At 41.0% G+C, this 16,957-nt stretch overlaps 1 pseudogene; it reads left to right on the top strand.

The window, feature by feature from the left end:
* The window catches only part of LOC120301582, a 43,906-nt pseudogene extending 28,600 nt beyond the window's left edge, over positions 1 to 15,306 (top strand).
* Positions 15,307 to 16,957: the final 1,651 nt, after the last annotated feature.

Below are 16,957 nucleotides of genomic sequence, written 5' to 3'. Positions count from 1 at the left end.
CGCCCTTTTCCATGCAGGGCCCGGCGGGGGGGAAGGAGAGAAATGGGGGTCGCCAGAAGGGAGGGGCCGTTTCCCCCCCATTTCCCGGGGGAGCCTCTGCATGGCGGGGGGAAGGCGCGGCTGAAAGGAAATCCCCCTGCCTGCTCCGGGTGCAAGACCGGGGCCCCGGGTGGAGGACCGGGACTGGGGTGCTGCTTCCCCCGCCTCTCCCCACGACCTCCAAGGGGCTCTGCCGGCAGACAAAGGACGTAAGTGAGGCTGAAACGCAGCATTCGCATTCGGTGCCCGGTTGGGCTGGTGTTTCCCAAACCTCTTTCAAGCCTGGGAGTTGAAGTCCATATTTGCCTTCATTTGTCATTTGGAAAAGCGTGGATTAGGCTAAGAAGTGAGGAACGTGTTTGACGGAGTTGCACGAATCAGAAGGTCATGTTAGGATGTCAATGGTACATTCATTCGGTGGCTTGTTAATAATGGTGGCTTGTTAATTCAACCCGATTTACAACTTCTTAAGTTCCCAAAGGAGTTTGGGCCAGAATGATTAATGGGGTTCTGATTAAAGTTTTATTAAAGGTTCTAATGTTGATTTAACTCTTCTTTGAAATCATTAGAACAAATAACCAGGAATTTGAAATCCAAAACATAATTTAAATGTATTTGTCTAGTAGTTTGAGTCTTTCATAGAAGTTGATCAAGAAGGATTTATCAGAATATGTCCCAGCTGTTAAAGTTCAAATACCTAATAGGATTCCTCACTTTCTTCCCTGATCTTAGTGGTTTTATAAGATATTCTTCTTGTTATATTTTTTTGGGTGGGGTGGGGTGGGGTGGGGGATGGATTGACGCTTGTTAATGTAGTCACCCTGGTTTCCTGGTACTTACTTTGGTTTTCCATTTTGGAAATAGAAGCTGCAAATCTTTAGTGCAGTATAGGTACAGTATAGATGGAACCTTCCTCAATAGTAGTAACTGAGAGGGAGTACTAGTGGACAATCATTTAAATATGAGTCAGCAGTGTGCTGCAGCTGCCAAAACAGGCAACACAGTGCTAGGCTGTATTAACAAGATCACGTGAAGTGTTAATACCACTTTACAATGCCTTGGTAAGGCCACACTTGGAATACTGCATCCAGTTTTGGTCACCATAATGTAAAAAAGATGTTGAGACTCTAGAAAGAGTGCAGAGAAGAGCATGATTAGTGGACTGGAGGCTAAAACATATAAAGAACTGTTGCAGGAATTGGGTATGTCTAGTTTAACGAAGAGAAGGACGAGGGGGGAACATGATAGCAGTGTTCCAATATCTCAGGGGCTGCCGCAAAGAAGAGGGAGTCAAGCTATTCTCCAAAGCACCTGAGTCAGCACAAGAAGCAATGGATGGAAACTAATCAAAGAGAGAAGCAACCTAGAACTAAGGAAAAATTTTCTGACAGAACAATTAATCAGTGGAACAGCTTGCCTCCAGAGTTTGTGAATGCTCCAGCGTTGGAAGTTTTTAAGAAGAGACTGGACAACCTTTTGTCTGAAATGATATAGGGTTTCTTGCCTGAGCAGGGAGTTGGATTAGAAGACCTCCATGGTTCCTTCCAACTATTATTATTATTATCTCAATCATCGCACAGTCAGCCAGATGTTCAGACTGGATTTGGCATTTTGTCTGCCTATCGAGTCCTTACCCAGGACCTGGGATAGGCAGATGTGGATGTTTGATGGTATTACAGGTATCGTCGCAGGATGGAAGCAGTTCCTAATAAGGCCGCCTTTTGCAATTGACTAATAGCAAATTTGTCAATGCCAATGGTGTTCAAGTGGTGCTCCAGTTGTTTTGGGATTGCGCCCAAGGAGCCTATGACTATTGGTACTACCCTTGCTTGCTTTTGCCACAGTCTTTCTATTTCTATTTGTAGGTCTTTGTATTTTGTTATCTTCTCCAGTTCTTTCTCTTCTATTCTGCTATCTCCAGGCACTGCCACGTCCACTATCCAGACTTTTTTGTCTTTCTTATCGACAATTGTTAAGTCTGGGGTGTTATGTTGCAGGTGCTTGTCTGTTTGAATTCTGAAGTCCCAGAGCAGTTTAATTTTATCATTTTCTATGACTTTCTCTATTTTATGATCCCACCAGTTTTTGCTTACAGGCAAATGATATTTTTTTGCAGATCTTCCAATGCACCATTGTTGCTACTTTGTCATGTCGCTGCTTGTAATCAGTCTGTGCAATCTTCTTGCAACAGCTTACCAAGTGGTCCACTGTTTCTTCAGATTATTATTATTATTATTATTATTATTATTATTATTATTATTATTATTACAGTTAAGAGGGTGGGTGAACATCACATTAAGGTGTGTTCTTTCAAGCCCTGCATTTCATGTGAACTTTGCCCTTATGGTTGGTTAACCAGAATGGGGTCAGGGAAATTGTGTGAAGCAGCCTTCCGGTTATAGTTTGACTTTGTTCCCCAAAAGCCAACATTGAAAAAGAGGAAGTGAGCAGCCTAAGTCAGTGTCACTTTCTTGGCATTTCATTTGATGTGAACTCAACCTTCATGCCATCGTTAGAATGTTGTTCCTTCCCAGGATCATTTCATTCAGCATTATCCATATTAGCTGTTTTCTTGTGGGGAAAAATGAATGCGCAGCAAACTGCCGTGCTTTCCCCCACACAAACCTCATAAACTTTTGATACCCTTTCTCCCAATGAAGCAGCCAGAAGGTCATACCCTTTTGACTTAATGCCTTATCTACCTAAACAGATAATATGCTTAAGTTCCTTCCTATCTCTTCCTGTCTTTGTTAGTTCCTTCTGTTTTCATCTCCCTGTATTTGTTCTTACCTGATCTTTGACCATGTAATGTGTTACTAGAAAATAGTTGCTTACATATGAAGACATTTTCCAATGAAGAAACCTTTGTCAGCATCTAATGGTTAAGCTGGTGTATGTAGTAAGTATATAAGAAGCATGTCCTGCAGCTTGAAACCTCTGCTCAAAAACATGCCTGTGTCTTTTTCTTAGCGTCTTACATTTTCTTCCTTTTTCTCATTGACAAAAGGTAAACTTGGGATGAGCCATTTTTGGAACTTCCTCCTTTTCTCTTCTCTATGGCTCCAATTACTTACAAACATAAAAACTTAAAAAAGACATCCTTAATACTGGTAAATATCTAATGCCTAAATATCTCAATATGAAGGACAAGAAACATGTTAAAATTCTGTATTTCATTGCAGTTTCTTAAGCACTTTGAGTTCTAGCATCTTGTATGATCCCTAATTGTAGGGTATATATGATCTTAAATGTGAAAGGAAGCTAACTTGCCCTTGAGGGAAAAATTATTGAAAATCCACCAAATATAAAACATTTCTTTTATAATTCAATATAAAATATTCCACATCTTGATGTAATCTAGGACCATATTTTACACCACACTTGATGGACAGACAAAAAGAGAAATACCCAGAGAATCCATTTGCTGAATACCAATGCAATCCTTTACCAACTTCACTTTCATGAGGAGGAATGTTGTCTACCACCTTCTCATTTTTTGAATTTATTTTCTTTTCCATTTCAGATGCAGAAACTAGAGTAATGTCAACAACCTTCCTAACAACAAAAAGTTAACTGTTGGGCAAAGAGCTTGGATGGCCTTTGGTCAGTTCTGCAGCTACCGGAATAGTCCTATGAATTGAAAGGTGTTTGGAGATCCACAAGATTCCTCTGACCTATCTGTAATTTCCTTCCAGGACAGACAAAGGATGCAGAAACAACGGTTAGCAAGTGAGGGAACTGGAAAAGGTCCCTCTGCTGTTGAGCCTGGCAGTTGTGGGAAGATCTGGGCAAAAACTGAGCAGAAGTTCCTGGAGGAGAAAACCATCATCCGTTCAGAGATTCAGCCCTGGAACTTCAGAAACATCCAATATGAGGAGATTGATGGTCCCCGAGGACTTTGCAGCCGACTCCACAACCTTTATAGTCAATGGCTGAGACCAGAAAAGCACACCAAAGCTCAGATGTTGGACCTAGTAGTTCTGGAGCAGCTGCTGGCCCTTCTGCCCCCCCAAATGGAAAACTGGTTGCAGGAGTGTGGAGCAGAGACCAGCTCCCAAGCGGTGGCCCTGGCAGAAGGCTTCCTCATGAGTCAGGCAGAGGAGCAGAAGGAGCAAGTCGAATTGCAGGTGAGAGACCTCCACCTTGGAAGTCCAGAAGGGAATAAAAAAATTATTTGAATTTTTCACCCCTCCTTTCATATTTCTCTGCTTTTCATAATATGTCTGGATGCTTCACTAGTTCTTGCAGGACATTGTTCCATTATCAATTCTAGAAGACAAACCGGAGACAGCTGTTCCTTTCTTACATTCTAGGCTCATTGATTGATATTGGGGCATTGAAATTGTTTTTAGAGAACAAGAATCCACTTTATGTATTGTGATGTTTTATTCAAGTCTTTCCCTCTGCAGACCAGAGATCCTAGGAGAATCGGGAATCCATCAAATTCTCCTCAGGAACTATTTTGCAGGAGGATCTATCAGGACATCTCAGATGGTAATCAAAAATCCACCCATTCCCAAGAGAGATCCCAGCTGTCTTACCTTCTCTTTCTTCTCTTCTGTAGAAGGCCTCCTGCCATTTTATTAATTATCCATTTAAAAATTCTGTCTCCCTCACAGGGAAGAATAGAACAAATCTGACTCCTTTCTATGGTGGTGCTGAAAGAGTGGTTGAAGTTCCAACTCAAGTAAGAGAGGTATAATAAAAGATAAAATGTTCTCAATGTTAGCATTTTCTGAATAGTAATCTTGTTAGTAATCCTTTGGCACGGAATTGTGCAATAATAACAGAAAGAATCACATTGGCACCTTAGAACTTCTAAAACGCCTTGTTTAGTGATAAGAAAAATAATGGCACCAGGTTAAAAGATAAAGCAGACGGTTAAAATCCAAAGAGGGTGGGCAGATCAAGGCCCTTCAGCCTTTATAGGAGTTTCTAATACTCCGATTTGTGCCTATAATTTGGAGCCAAACAATCCAGCTTTGGAAAGGATGAGAAATGCTCTTCCCAAGGAACTTTTTCTTCTTCAGCCATTGGGTTGGGGTACAAGCCGTGGATTCCTTGTAATCTGAGGCGCAACGGAAGCAGGGCTTATGTCCCTTTGTCTATTTATGACACCCATGTAAATGCCTGCGTGCCTCTCAAACAACTTTAATGAAGGTTTTGAGCATGGATAGGATTGTTTGCTCTGGGGACACCACAAGTTTTTTACTGAATTGGTAGAAAGAACTACCACCAAGTGCATTTTCATCTGCAAATATTGGGTTGATTGGAGTGAGTGATGGGTGGGGTTTCCAAGGCCCATTCCAGTTGATTTTCTCCAGAGCTGAAAGTCTTGCTAATGGAAGGGGACAGACAGGCAGACACAGACGAAAAGTGTGTTTAATTTCACTAAATGGCCTGAAATGTATATCTTTGCTTGGAATCCCATAAATAATAGGACAAATCTTGAAAATCCTCCTCACTTTTCTTCTGTTTTCTTCTCATTCAGGAGGGTCTTGTGTCCTTTGAGGAGGTGGCTGTGTATTTCTCCGAGGAGGAGTGGTCTCAGCTGTATGCTGACCAAAAAGCATTGCATCGGGAAGTCATGCTGGAAAATCATAGGAACGTGGCCTCTTTGGGTAAGAATATGCTACTCCCCAGTCAGAGTGTTTGGGAATATGTTCTGTAATTAGATGTATTAGCTCTTTTTATTATTTGATTAAAGGAAGTTTATCAGAATAAAAACTAACAACTTTGAAGTGTAAATGAAGAAAATAATTGATTAATAAATAAGAAAAAATTATGCTAAAAATAAGAAAAGAAAAAGACAAAGTAATAAAAAAGTTAAAATATGTCCCCCGTTTCTAAGGTTACATCATTCTTTCCCCCTTTACATAATTTATCCCTTCTAATCTTGAAACACAAGTTGATGACATTTTTTCTTTTTTTCAATCAGTATGTTATGGTTCCGGCTAATGAAACATTCCAAAGAACTTCCAGGCATTTATTTTCCTAAAAGTCTTTTATTGTTACAAAATGTCGGCACAGGCACAATGGAGGGATGCTAGGATCTAAATTCTCTTCCTCTGAGCAGTTAAATTATCAGCATGTTCCCTCCCTAAATTACCCGTCAAAGGTTTCCCGGGCTTTACCCCCACCTCCCTTCTGCTCTGTATTAACCCCATAAATACCAGACAGTTCTGCATATTGTCAAAAGCAAGAATATACAATATTTGCAGCGTTGACATCCAGCCCACTTTACAAGGACAGATCTTGTAAAGTAAACAAAAGCATATGTTAAGAGTTATCTTTCGGTTTGTTGGGGTGTTTCACATGAAACTTTTTGACTAATCTGTCAGCTTTCACTTCAATCGATTTCACCCAGGTGGCTTCAGACTCCTTTCCATTGCACTAGGTACTGCAATTTCCCTCTGAAGATTCTAGAGTCAAGAATATATTTCACTTCATAGTGGGTCTGTCCCACGACTACAAGAGGCCCAGGTGCCTTCTTCGGAGGAGGTCTTAAAGTGGAGCCCCGATAAGGCTTCAACAAGCTACAGTGGAAGACTGGGTGAATTTTCCCTAAAAGTCTAGGGAGTTTTAGTTCTACTGTGACCGGGTTGATGATCCTTACTATGGGGAAAGGCCCCAAGAATTTAGGTCCCAATTTCTTGCTGGGTAATTTGAGTCGTAAATACTTAGTTGACAAGTAAACCATCGAGGGGGGACATGGCATACATTCTTGGTCGTGGGAGTTTGTCTGCAGCTCTTTCTGGGCATTTCCACCCCTCCCTGCCGAGCAACTACTAAATGTAAGTAAAAGAGGGCCAGGAGTGGGGGGTGGGAGGCCGGCGGATGCAGGGAGGGTTGCTGGCGCGCGTGGGGCCTGGCAGGTGGCTTACCTCCCTTGTGCTGGGCCAGCTGATGGCCCAGCCGATGGTCGGCCTGCGCTGTCGCTGCCGCTTGCCAGCTACGCCTTGGCCGGCGCAGGGAACGGCACCACGCATGTGCGGCGCTCCCGGGCCGAGGTAGTTGCTAGGTGACGGCTCGCGTGCAGCCGCAGGAGAGGAGGCGGAGCATGCGTGCCTCCTCCTGCCCCGCCCGCAGGGAAATACAGATACTCCTCTACTTACGACCACATGGTTGGGGTCGCGGCATTAGGAAGGTTGAGAACCACTGCAGTAGTTGGGATTTCATGGGGGTGATTGCTGTCTGGGTAGCTCTGGTTGCTGCTCGGGTTCATGTGGGGGAGGCTTCTTATAGAGAGAGAGCTTAACATCTAGCTTCATGGCTGTCTGGTACCACTCCTGTAGCCGATCAGATACTTCTCGATAGATGCAGGCTGGAGAGAGGTGATCGTCTAATCCCTCGATAAAGTAATGGATGAGGGACTGCTCAGGCCACCCCTCTATTCGACCTGCTATCTTGCAGAATTCTCGCACGTATTCCAGGGCAGGCCTCCCGGCTTGTTTTATTTTGTGAATTTGTCCTGCTGCTTTGAGGCCAATGGATGGGTCCTCAAATCGTTCTCTCAGACTTAAAAGAAAAAGGTGGGGATCTTCCAATTCGGGGGTTTGCTTGCTATATAGATTGTTAGGCCATTCACATGCGTCTCCCTCCAGGTTGGACGCAGTGACATGGACCATGACCGCTGGTTCCGGATAGAGATAGGCCCAGTGATTCAAGTGAAAACACACTTGGTTGAGGAAAAAAATCAGCTTCTCTGGCTCCCCATCGAAGGTTACTTTGAAGGGTGGTGCGAACACAGGCTGCTGTGGCCCCCACTGGGGCTGTTGTAGCTGGCCCACTCTGGTTGCTGGTCCAACGGCTGCTGGGCCCTCTGCAGTTGACGTGGTGCCCCAGTTGCTGTTGGCCCCATCCTGGCTGCAGATTTATGCCCAGGGATTGCACGTTTGGGGGCTGTGGGCAATCTCCTTGCTGTGGCTGTTCTTCCACCAGCTGCTGATCTCCTGGCTTCTGTACCACCCAAAGGCATTGCAAGGCCTCTATTAGCAAGTTCAGAGGACATGGATCAGCCACCTGCTGGGAAACCCAATCTCCCCATTGCTGCAGAGGACTCAGACTGGGATTCTCTTTCTTCAGGGCTGGAGTCCCTGGCAGGGACATCTGCAATGGAAAGGCTGTAGGTTTCACTTTGTAGGAATTGATTTCTGGTTTTCATTTCTGAGTTTTAAAATCTTTCCAGTGACTCACCCACAACTGTGTTATCCGTCCATTCTGCTTTTGAAGTCTTTGCTCTCAGCTGGGAAATCTGCCAAATTCCTCTCTCCCCCAGCTTCCCGGCCATCGCTCTGCGCCCCCCCCCCAACTGTTGCAGCCACGGGGCTGGCCTCAGGCAATCTTTCTTTCTCCATAATGAGATCTCCCCCGAATCTTTACCAGCTCCTCTCAAGCCTAGAGGCAGTGGATGGAGTTTGGGACCCAGGTCGTTTGAAAAGAATGTTGGATCCTAGCATGTTGTTATGGTTCCGGCTAATGAAACATTTCAAAGAACTTCCAGGCATTTATTTTCCTAAAAGTCTTTTATTGTTACAAAATGTCGGCACAGGCACAACGGAAGGATGCTAGGATCTAAGTTCTCTTCCTCTGAGCAGTTAAATTATCAGCATGTTCCCTTCCTAAATTAGCCATCATATATCACATTATCCAATTAGTGTGAAGGTCAAAGGTTTTCTTCCTCTTTCTTTCCCGGCCTTTACCCCCATCCCCTTCTGCTCTGTATTAACCCCATGAATACCAGACCGTTCTGCATATTGTCAAAAGCAAGAATATACAATATTTGCAGCGTTGACACACTAATAAATAGAGATACTATCCTTATCTTAATCAGAGTCAATTTAGTCATGATTGAAAATTCTGTCATCTTCCCCAACCAGTCCACCATTCTATTTATTGTAGAGCCCTTCAGCTTTATGTGTATAATAGTCTCATTATGACTGTCATACTCAGAAACAATCTTCTATGAACTTTTCAATAGTGCCAACATGAAGTGTTCTGATTCCAGTTGGATATTAATCTTTAAAGTTCTCTGTATCACTGAATATCTTTGAATCCAAACTTTTCATATCTTTTTTACAAGTCCACTAAAGCATGACAAAAAGACCCTTTGTCTTGCCCACATTTCCAATGTAACTTTGAGATATATTTATGCACTTTTGAATATTTTTCTGCTGATTTTCACACTGCTCAGCCTATTTAGAGGTTTTAGCAATTACATATTCATCTTTTCTATGCAAGTGAGATTCAAATTCCGCTTTATGTTGTTGAATACCATAGTAGTAAAGTTGGAAGGAACTTGGAGGTCATCTAGTGCAACCCCCTGCTCAGGCAGGAAACCCCACACCATTTCAGACAAATGGCTGTCCAGTATCTTCTTAAAAACTTCCAGTGCTGGAGCATTTACTGCTTCTGGAGACAGGCTGTTCCACTGGTTAATTGTTCTCATTGTCAGGAAATTTCTCCTTAGTTCTAGGTTGCTTCTCTCCTTGATTAGTTTCCACCCGTTGCTTCTTGTCCTGCCTTCAGGTGCTTGATTCCCTCTTCTCTATGGCAGCCCCTGAGATATTGGAATACTGCTATCATGTCCCCCTTTGTCCTTCTCTTCGTTAAACTAGACATACCCAATTCTAGCAACCGTTCCTTATATGTTTTAGCCTCCAGTCCCCTAATCATCTTTGTTCTCTGTACTCTTTCTAGAGTCTCAACATCTTTTTTACATCGTTGTGATCAAAACTGGATGGAGATTCTCAGTCATCCAGGTCATACTTGACCCATAGGTACTTTTTCAATAGGTAACTGGACTTCCTTGTGAATAGAGTAGAGTAGGGTAGAACAGAACATTACAGAACAGAATAGAATAGAATCTGGAAGGGACCTTGGAGGTCTTATAGTCCAGCCCCCCACTCAAGCAGGAGAACCTATAACATTTCAGACAAGTGACTGTCTAGCCTTTTCTTAAAAACTTCAGTGATGGAGCGCCCACGATTTCTGAAGGCAAGCTGTTCTACTGGTTAATCGTCCTCACTGTTAGGAACTTTCTCTTTAATTCAAGGTTGCTTCTCTCCTTGATCAGTTTCCAACCATTATTTCTTCCCCTGCCTTCTGGTGCTTTGGAGAATAATTTGACCCCTTCTTTGTACTCCCTCAAATACTAGAATACTGCTATCATGTCACCCCTATTACTTCTTTTCTTTAGAGTAGCCAAACCCAAGTCCTTTGTATGTTTTAGTCTCCAAGCCTTTGATCATTTTAATTGCTCTTCTCTGAACTTTTTCCAAAGTCTCAACCTCTTTTTTGTAGTATGGTGACAGAAATTGATTGCAGTATTCCACCTGTGATCTTACTAGGATTTTATAAAATGGTACTAATACTTGATATGATCTTGATTCTATGCCTCTGTTTATTCAACCCATGATTGTATTAGCTTTTCTGATTGCTGCTGCACACTGCTGGCTCATATCCAACTGATTCACTAGGACAGTGGTCCCCAACCCCCAGTCCGTGGACTAGTACCGGGCCGCAGCATGCCAGCAACCAGTCCGGAGAACTGGTCCCTGGGCACCTCTGCACCAAGACTCCGAGGCACCTGTCACAGTTACTGTTTTTGATCTAGGTCTCGCCTAGAGGTTGTGAGTGCTGTTTTTGGCTCTGTTCGGTTTCCCACCCCACCCCTGCCAAGCTGATCTGGTGGGCAAGATTGCCTTCTGCCTTTCCCACCACTTAATTGGCAGCAGTTTTTGTGCTCATCTGCCTCACTGTTTTCGGCGGCACTCCAGTGCCTGGCTGGCCATCTCGAATCAGTTGCAGCGCACCATGGAGAGAATGGCTGAGGTTTGGAAGATAGTGTATCCCCATTTGTAATGTGGCTGCTGTTCAATTGCTGCGCCGCCTCTCAGGAGGGCAATGTCAGCTGCCAATGAAGCGGCGGAAAAGGTGGAAGACAATCCCTTCAGTGGAATAGGTTTTCTTTGAGGATATCCCTATATCTGGCTCCATTCAGCTTTCCATCAACCTTGATCAGTCTCCCAGTCCCTGCTGCTGAAAAACATCCACACAGCATGATGCTGCACCATCATGCTTTGGTTTTGGGATGGTATTGGGCAGGCGATAAGCAGTGCCTGGTTTCCTCCAGACATAATGTTTATAATCGTGGCCAAACAGTTCAATCTTGATTTCATCAGACCACAGAATCTTGTTGAGAGTCTTTGAGGTGCTTTTTTGCAAACTCCAAGCACGCTTTTATGTGTTTTGCACTGAGGAGAGGCTTCTGTCTAGTCACTCTCTCATAAAGCCCGTATCAATGGAGGGTTACAGTGATGGTTGTCCTTCTGGAATGCTGTCCCATCTCCACACAGGATCTCTGGAGCTCAGTTAGAGTGCCCATCGGGTTCTTGGTCACCTGTCTTACTAAGGCCCTTCTCTCCCGATTGCTCAGTTTGACCAGGTAGCCAGATCTTGGAAGAGTTCTGGCTGTGCCAAACTGCTTCCATTTGAGAATTATGAAGGCCACTTATAGTCAGAACCTTCAATGTAGCAGAAATTTTTCCTTAATGAGAAAAAAATGATTTTCAACAACTGTAGAATCAAGATGCAGCATAACAATTTGACAGAAATGAAGGGGGTCTGAATACTTTATGAATGCACTGTATATCCTTTTTGCATTCTTGACTTAATTTGGTATAACCACAGGTAAACTGTTAATGGCTCTCAAAATATTATCCACGTCATTTCCTCCTGCTTTTTTTTCCAAATCAGTTTTTTTCAGTTTTCAAATCTAGTTTGATCCTAAATTTATTATACCACAAATATCCATGACATCCAAACCTTTATAAAGGCTTTCTAGTTCTAAAATTCTCTTCTTTCTGAGCAACTCCCATTTCTTATCCAAACCACACAGCAGACTACAAAGTCCAATTTGAAATCAGGCAAACCAAATCTTCCCTTTTCCTTCGAACCATGAAGAATTTGATATTTAATTTACGGCTTTTCCTTTGCCATACACCTCTAGATTCATGTTCAAAATTTTCAATCTTTTCTTTTTGAAGGTAATAATGGGGAGGAAAATGAAGATTCTGGAAAACTATTCCAAGTGATCAGTTGTGGAAACAATACAAATAACCCTACAATTCTAATGGAAGTAGAAAGCCATGAGAGAAACCAGTCAAATAATTGGAATCAGGAAAGTTCATCTTCCATTCATGCACCAATGAAAGCATCTGTGGCTCAACAAGGAAAAAGAAAGAACAAATATATTGGAAAATGTATAAAACCATTCAAAGACAAATTTGATGTAAATGAACACAATCAAACCCAAACCAAAGGAGAAGATTATATATCTAGAGACAATGGAAAAAATTATAAATGGACCTTGTCTCTTCCTCATAAAAATGGGTCCCGTACATCTCAAAAAAGAACCCAGGCAGAAGAGAAGCCACATAAATGCAAGCAGTGTGGGAAGAGCTTTATTAAGAACCATCAACTTATCTACCATAAAAGGATCCACAAAGCAGAAAAAACATATAAATGCAAGGAGTGTGGGAAAAGCTTTACTAGTAACAGTCACCTTACATGTCATCAAATGACCCAGACAGGGGAAAAGCCTTATAAATGCATGGAGTGTGGAAACAGCTTTACGAACAGCAGAGAACTTACTTCACACAAAAGGATCCACACAAGAGAGAAGCCCTACAAATGCATAGAGTGTGGAAAGTGCTTGAGCTCACTCAGAAATCTTTCTGTACATGAAACAATCCACACAGGGGAAAGACCTTATAAATGTATGGAGTGTGGAAAGACCTTTATTCATACGACTCATCTTAGTTCACATATAAGGACCCACACAGGAGAGAAGCCCTATAAATGCATTCAGTGTGGAAAGAGCTTTACTCAGAGCAGCAATCTTACTTCCCATGAAAGGATCCACACAGGAGAGAAGCCCTATAAATGCATGGAGTGTGGAAAGAGCTTCACCCGTACTACTTATCTTATTTTGCATTATCGGATCCATACAGGTGAGAAGCCCTATAAACATATGCAGTGTGGAAAGAGCTTTACTCATTGGAACACTCTTGCTTGCTATAAAAGGATCCACACAGAGGAGAAGCCCCATAAATGCCTAAAGTGTGGAAAGAGCTTCCCTAAGAGCATTGACCTTATTTTCCATAAAATAATCCACGCAAGGGAAAAGCCATATACATGCCTGGAGTGTGGAAAGAGCTTTGTTAAGAACTCTCAACTTATTCACCATAGTAGGACACATACAGGGGAGAAGCGATATAAATGCATGGAGTGTGGTAAGGCTTTTATTACAAATACTTCTCTTAACGTCCACAAAAAAACCCACACAGGGGAGAAGCCTTATAAATGCATGGAATGTGGAAAGAGTTTTTCTAGAAACAGTTGCTTTAATACCCATAAAGGGACCCACACCAGGGAGAAGCCCTATAAATGCATGGAATGTGGAAAGAGTTTTTCTAAAAACAGTATTCTTAACTCCCATAAAAGGACCCACACAGGGGAGAAGCCTTATAAATGCATGGAATGTGGAAAGTGTTTTTTTACGAACAATTATCTTAACAAACATAAAAGGACCCATACAGGGGAGAAGCCGTACAAACGTATGATGTCTGGAAAAGGTATTATGATGAACAGTCATGTTAAATACCATAAAAGGATCCATAAAGGGGAGAAACCACATATATGCATGGAATGTGGAAAGACCTTTATTAAGAACTACCAACTTATTTATCATAGTAGGACACATACCGGGGAGAAGCCATATAAATGCATAGAGTGTGGAAAATGCTTTTCTTTCTCTAGTAACCTTTCCCACCATAAAAAGACTCACACAGAGGAGAAGCCTTATAAATGCATTGAATGTGGAAAGTGTTTTTCTAGGATGAATTATCTTAACACCCATAAAAGGATCCACACAGGGGAGAAGCCGTATAAATGTATGGAGTGTGGAAAGAATTTTTCTAGGAAAAGTATTCTTAATTTCCATAAAAGGATCCACACAGGGGAGAAGCCTTATAAATGCATGGAATGTGGAAAGAGTTTTTCTACAAAAAGTATTCTTAACACCCATAAAAGGACCCACACAGGGGAGAAGCCCTATAAATGCATGGAATGTGGAAAGAGTTTTTCTAGAAACAGTTACTTTAACACCCATAAAAGGACCCACACAGGGGAGAAGCCTTATAAATGCAATGAATGTGGAAAGTGTTTTTCTAAGATGAATTATCTTAACACCCATAAAAGGATCCACACAGGGGAGAAGCCGTATAAATGTATGGAGTGTGGAAAGAGTTTTTCTAGGAACAGTATTCTTAACTTCCATAAAAGGATCCACACAGGGGAGAAGCCTTATAAATGCATGGAATGTGGAAAGAGTTTTTCTACAAAAAGGATTCTTAACACCCATAAAAGGACCCACACAGGGGAGAAGCCCTATAAATGCATGGAATGTGCAAAGAGTTTTTCTACAAATAGTTATCTTAATATCCATAAAATGACCCATACAGGGGAGAAGCCACATAAATGCATGAAGTGTGGAAAGAGCTTTATTCAGAACAGCGAACTTATTTCCCATAGTAGGACACATACTGGGGAGAAGCCATATAAATGCATGGAGTGTGGAAAATGTTTTTCTTTCTCTAGTAACCTTACCTGCCATAAAAAGATTCACACAGGGAAGAAGCCTTATAAATGCATTGAATGTGGAAAGAGTTTTCGTAGGAAGAATTACCTTAATACCCATAAAAAGATCCACACAGGAGAAGCCGTATAAATGTATGGTGTGTGGAAAAGGTTTTATTATGAATAGTTATCTCAACTCCCATAAAAGGACCACACAGTGTAAAAGCCCTATAAATCTGTGAAATATGGAAAAAGCTTCAAGAGGGCCAATGGCCAAATGTTCCATATACAGATACATTTGAGTGAGAATCTATTTAACTGTTAGGTTTAGTGGCTGAAATATATGCATTTTCTAATTACATCTACTGAACTTTTTGACTCTGACCTTCACAATTGGAAGCCCCAGAGTGATGAATTTACTAATGGAAACCAAACGCTACGCATGTGGTGTTTTAATTATGAACAGTGGATTTTTGTAGCTACTGTCATTTGAAGGCCACCAATGACATTTCACATAAATAAGAGAACATCTTTTTTCTTCATGTTTATCCCATTTCCAGTTGGATCTTTTTTTTTTTTTTTTATTGAAAGTTTTATAAATTTTACAAAAAAGGAAAAATAATACAAAACAAGAGGCAACATATACAGAAAAATAAAACTAAACAATACATATATTAAATAAAAAAAAAAACAAAACCCCATCCCCCAGCCCTCCCAAAAAAAAAAAAAGGAAAAAAAAACCCTCCCTTCCCCCCCCCCCTGAGCTTCCCAGAGCAGAATATAGGCTTAAAAAATAAAAATAAAAATTAAATTAAAAACTTTATATTTATATATATAAAAAAATTATCTATAATATATATGAAAATAAAACTTATGAAAAAACTATATAATATTTTTGTATACCCAATCTAAATTGTATAAATTTTATCCATTTATCCCAAACAGCAAAAAACTTCTCTTGCGTTTGTTGCTTTAAGAAAGCCGAAATCTTTGCCATTTCTGCCAGATAAGCTACTTTAAGAAACCATTCCTGCAATGTAGGCAAAGATTCCTTCTTCCAGTATTGTCCTACTAACAGCCTAGCGGCTGTGATCAAGTTTAACATCAATACAACCTCCTTTGTATCACAATCTGTAACAATACCTAACAAAAATAATTGCGGAGTAAATTTTACCCTCCTTCTAAAAATTCTCTGGATATTCCACCATATTTTAATCCAAAATGCTTTTATCTCTCTGCATGACCACCAAATATGATAATAAGAAGCCTCCTTATAACCACATCTCCAACATTTGGGTTGCACGTCAGGATACATATAAGACATTTTTTGTGGATCAAGGTGCCATCTATAAAACATTTTATAAAAATTCTCCCTTAAGTTCTGTGCTTGAGTAAATTTGACATTTCTCACCCAAATAGTTTCCCAGGTGTCCAATGAGACTGGCTCACCAAAATTCTGCGCCCATCTAATCATACAATCTTTAATTAGTTCCGTTTCTGAGTCCAATTCAACTAAAACCCCATAAATTCTCTTAATGTGGGTTTGTCTTTGATCCTTCAGTTGCTTAATAAGGTTTTCATCTTCTCTAAGAAAACCCACCTTACAATCCATCTTCCATCTATCTAATAATTGCCTATATTGGAACCAAGAATAAGTAAAATTTTCTTGTGCTAACTCTTCCCGTGATTTTAATTGCCAGTTTTGTCCATCCCATTTAAGTAACTGTCTATAAGACACCATATCCATTTTAACCCCTCTTTTTATTCCTTCTATCGCATGCCAAGGTATAGCCCATAATGGTACTTTAAAATCACTTTTATAATATTTTCTCCAAATCCTAAGTAAAGAAATTCTTAAAATATGAGATTTAAAAGCCCAATCTATTTTTTTATTAAATATTAAATAGGCATGCCACCCATAAAGTAAATCCCATCCCTCTAAGTAAAGTATCTCAGAATTTGTCAAATTTACCCAATCACTAATTAATGTTAAAACCACCGCATCATAATATAATTTCAAATTTGGTACCTTAAGTCCACCCCTCTCACGGAAGTCTTGCATAATTTTAAACTTAACCCTTGGTTTTTTCCCTGCCCAAATAAATTTGTTGAGACCCTTCTGCCACTCATTTAAATTAATCTCATTTTTCAAAATTGGTAACATTTGAAACAAAAAAAGAAACTTGGGTAGAATATTCATTTTTATCACTGCAATTCTTCCCATGAGGGATAATTGCAACTTTTCCCAATTCTTCAAGTCCTTCTGTACCCTGACCCA

The sequence above is a fragment of the Crotalus tigris genome, unplaced genomic scaffold, assembly GCF_016545835.1.
Source record: "Crotalus tigris isolate CLP2741 ecotype Arizona unplaced genomic scaffold, ASM1654583v1 scf7180000024386.1433019, whole genome shotgun sequence".
Taxonomy (NCBI): Eukaryota; Metazoa; Chordata; class Lepidosauria; order Squamata; family Viperidae; genus Crotalus; species Crotalus tigris.
Note: the sequence above shows the minus strand (reverse complement) of the source record. Positions and strands in the feature narration are given on the sequence as shown.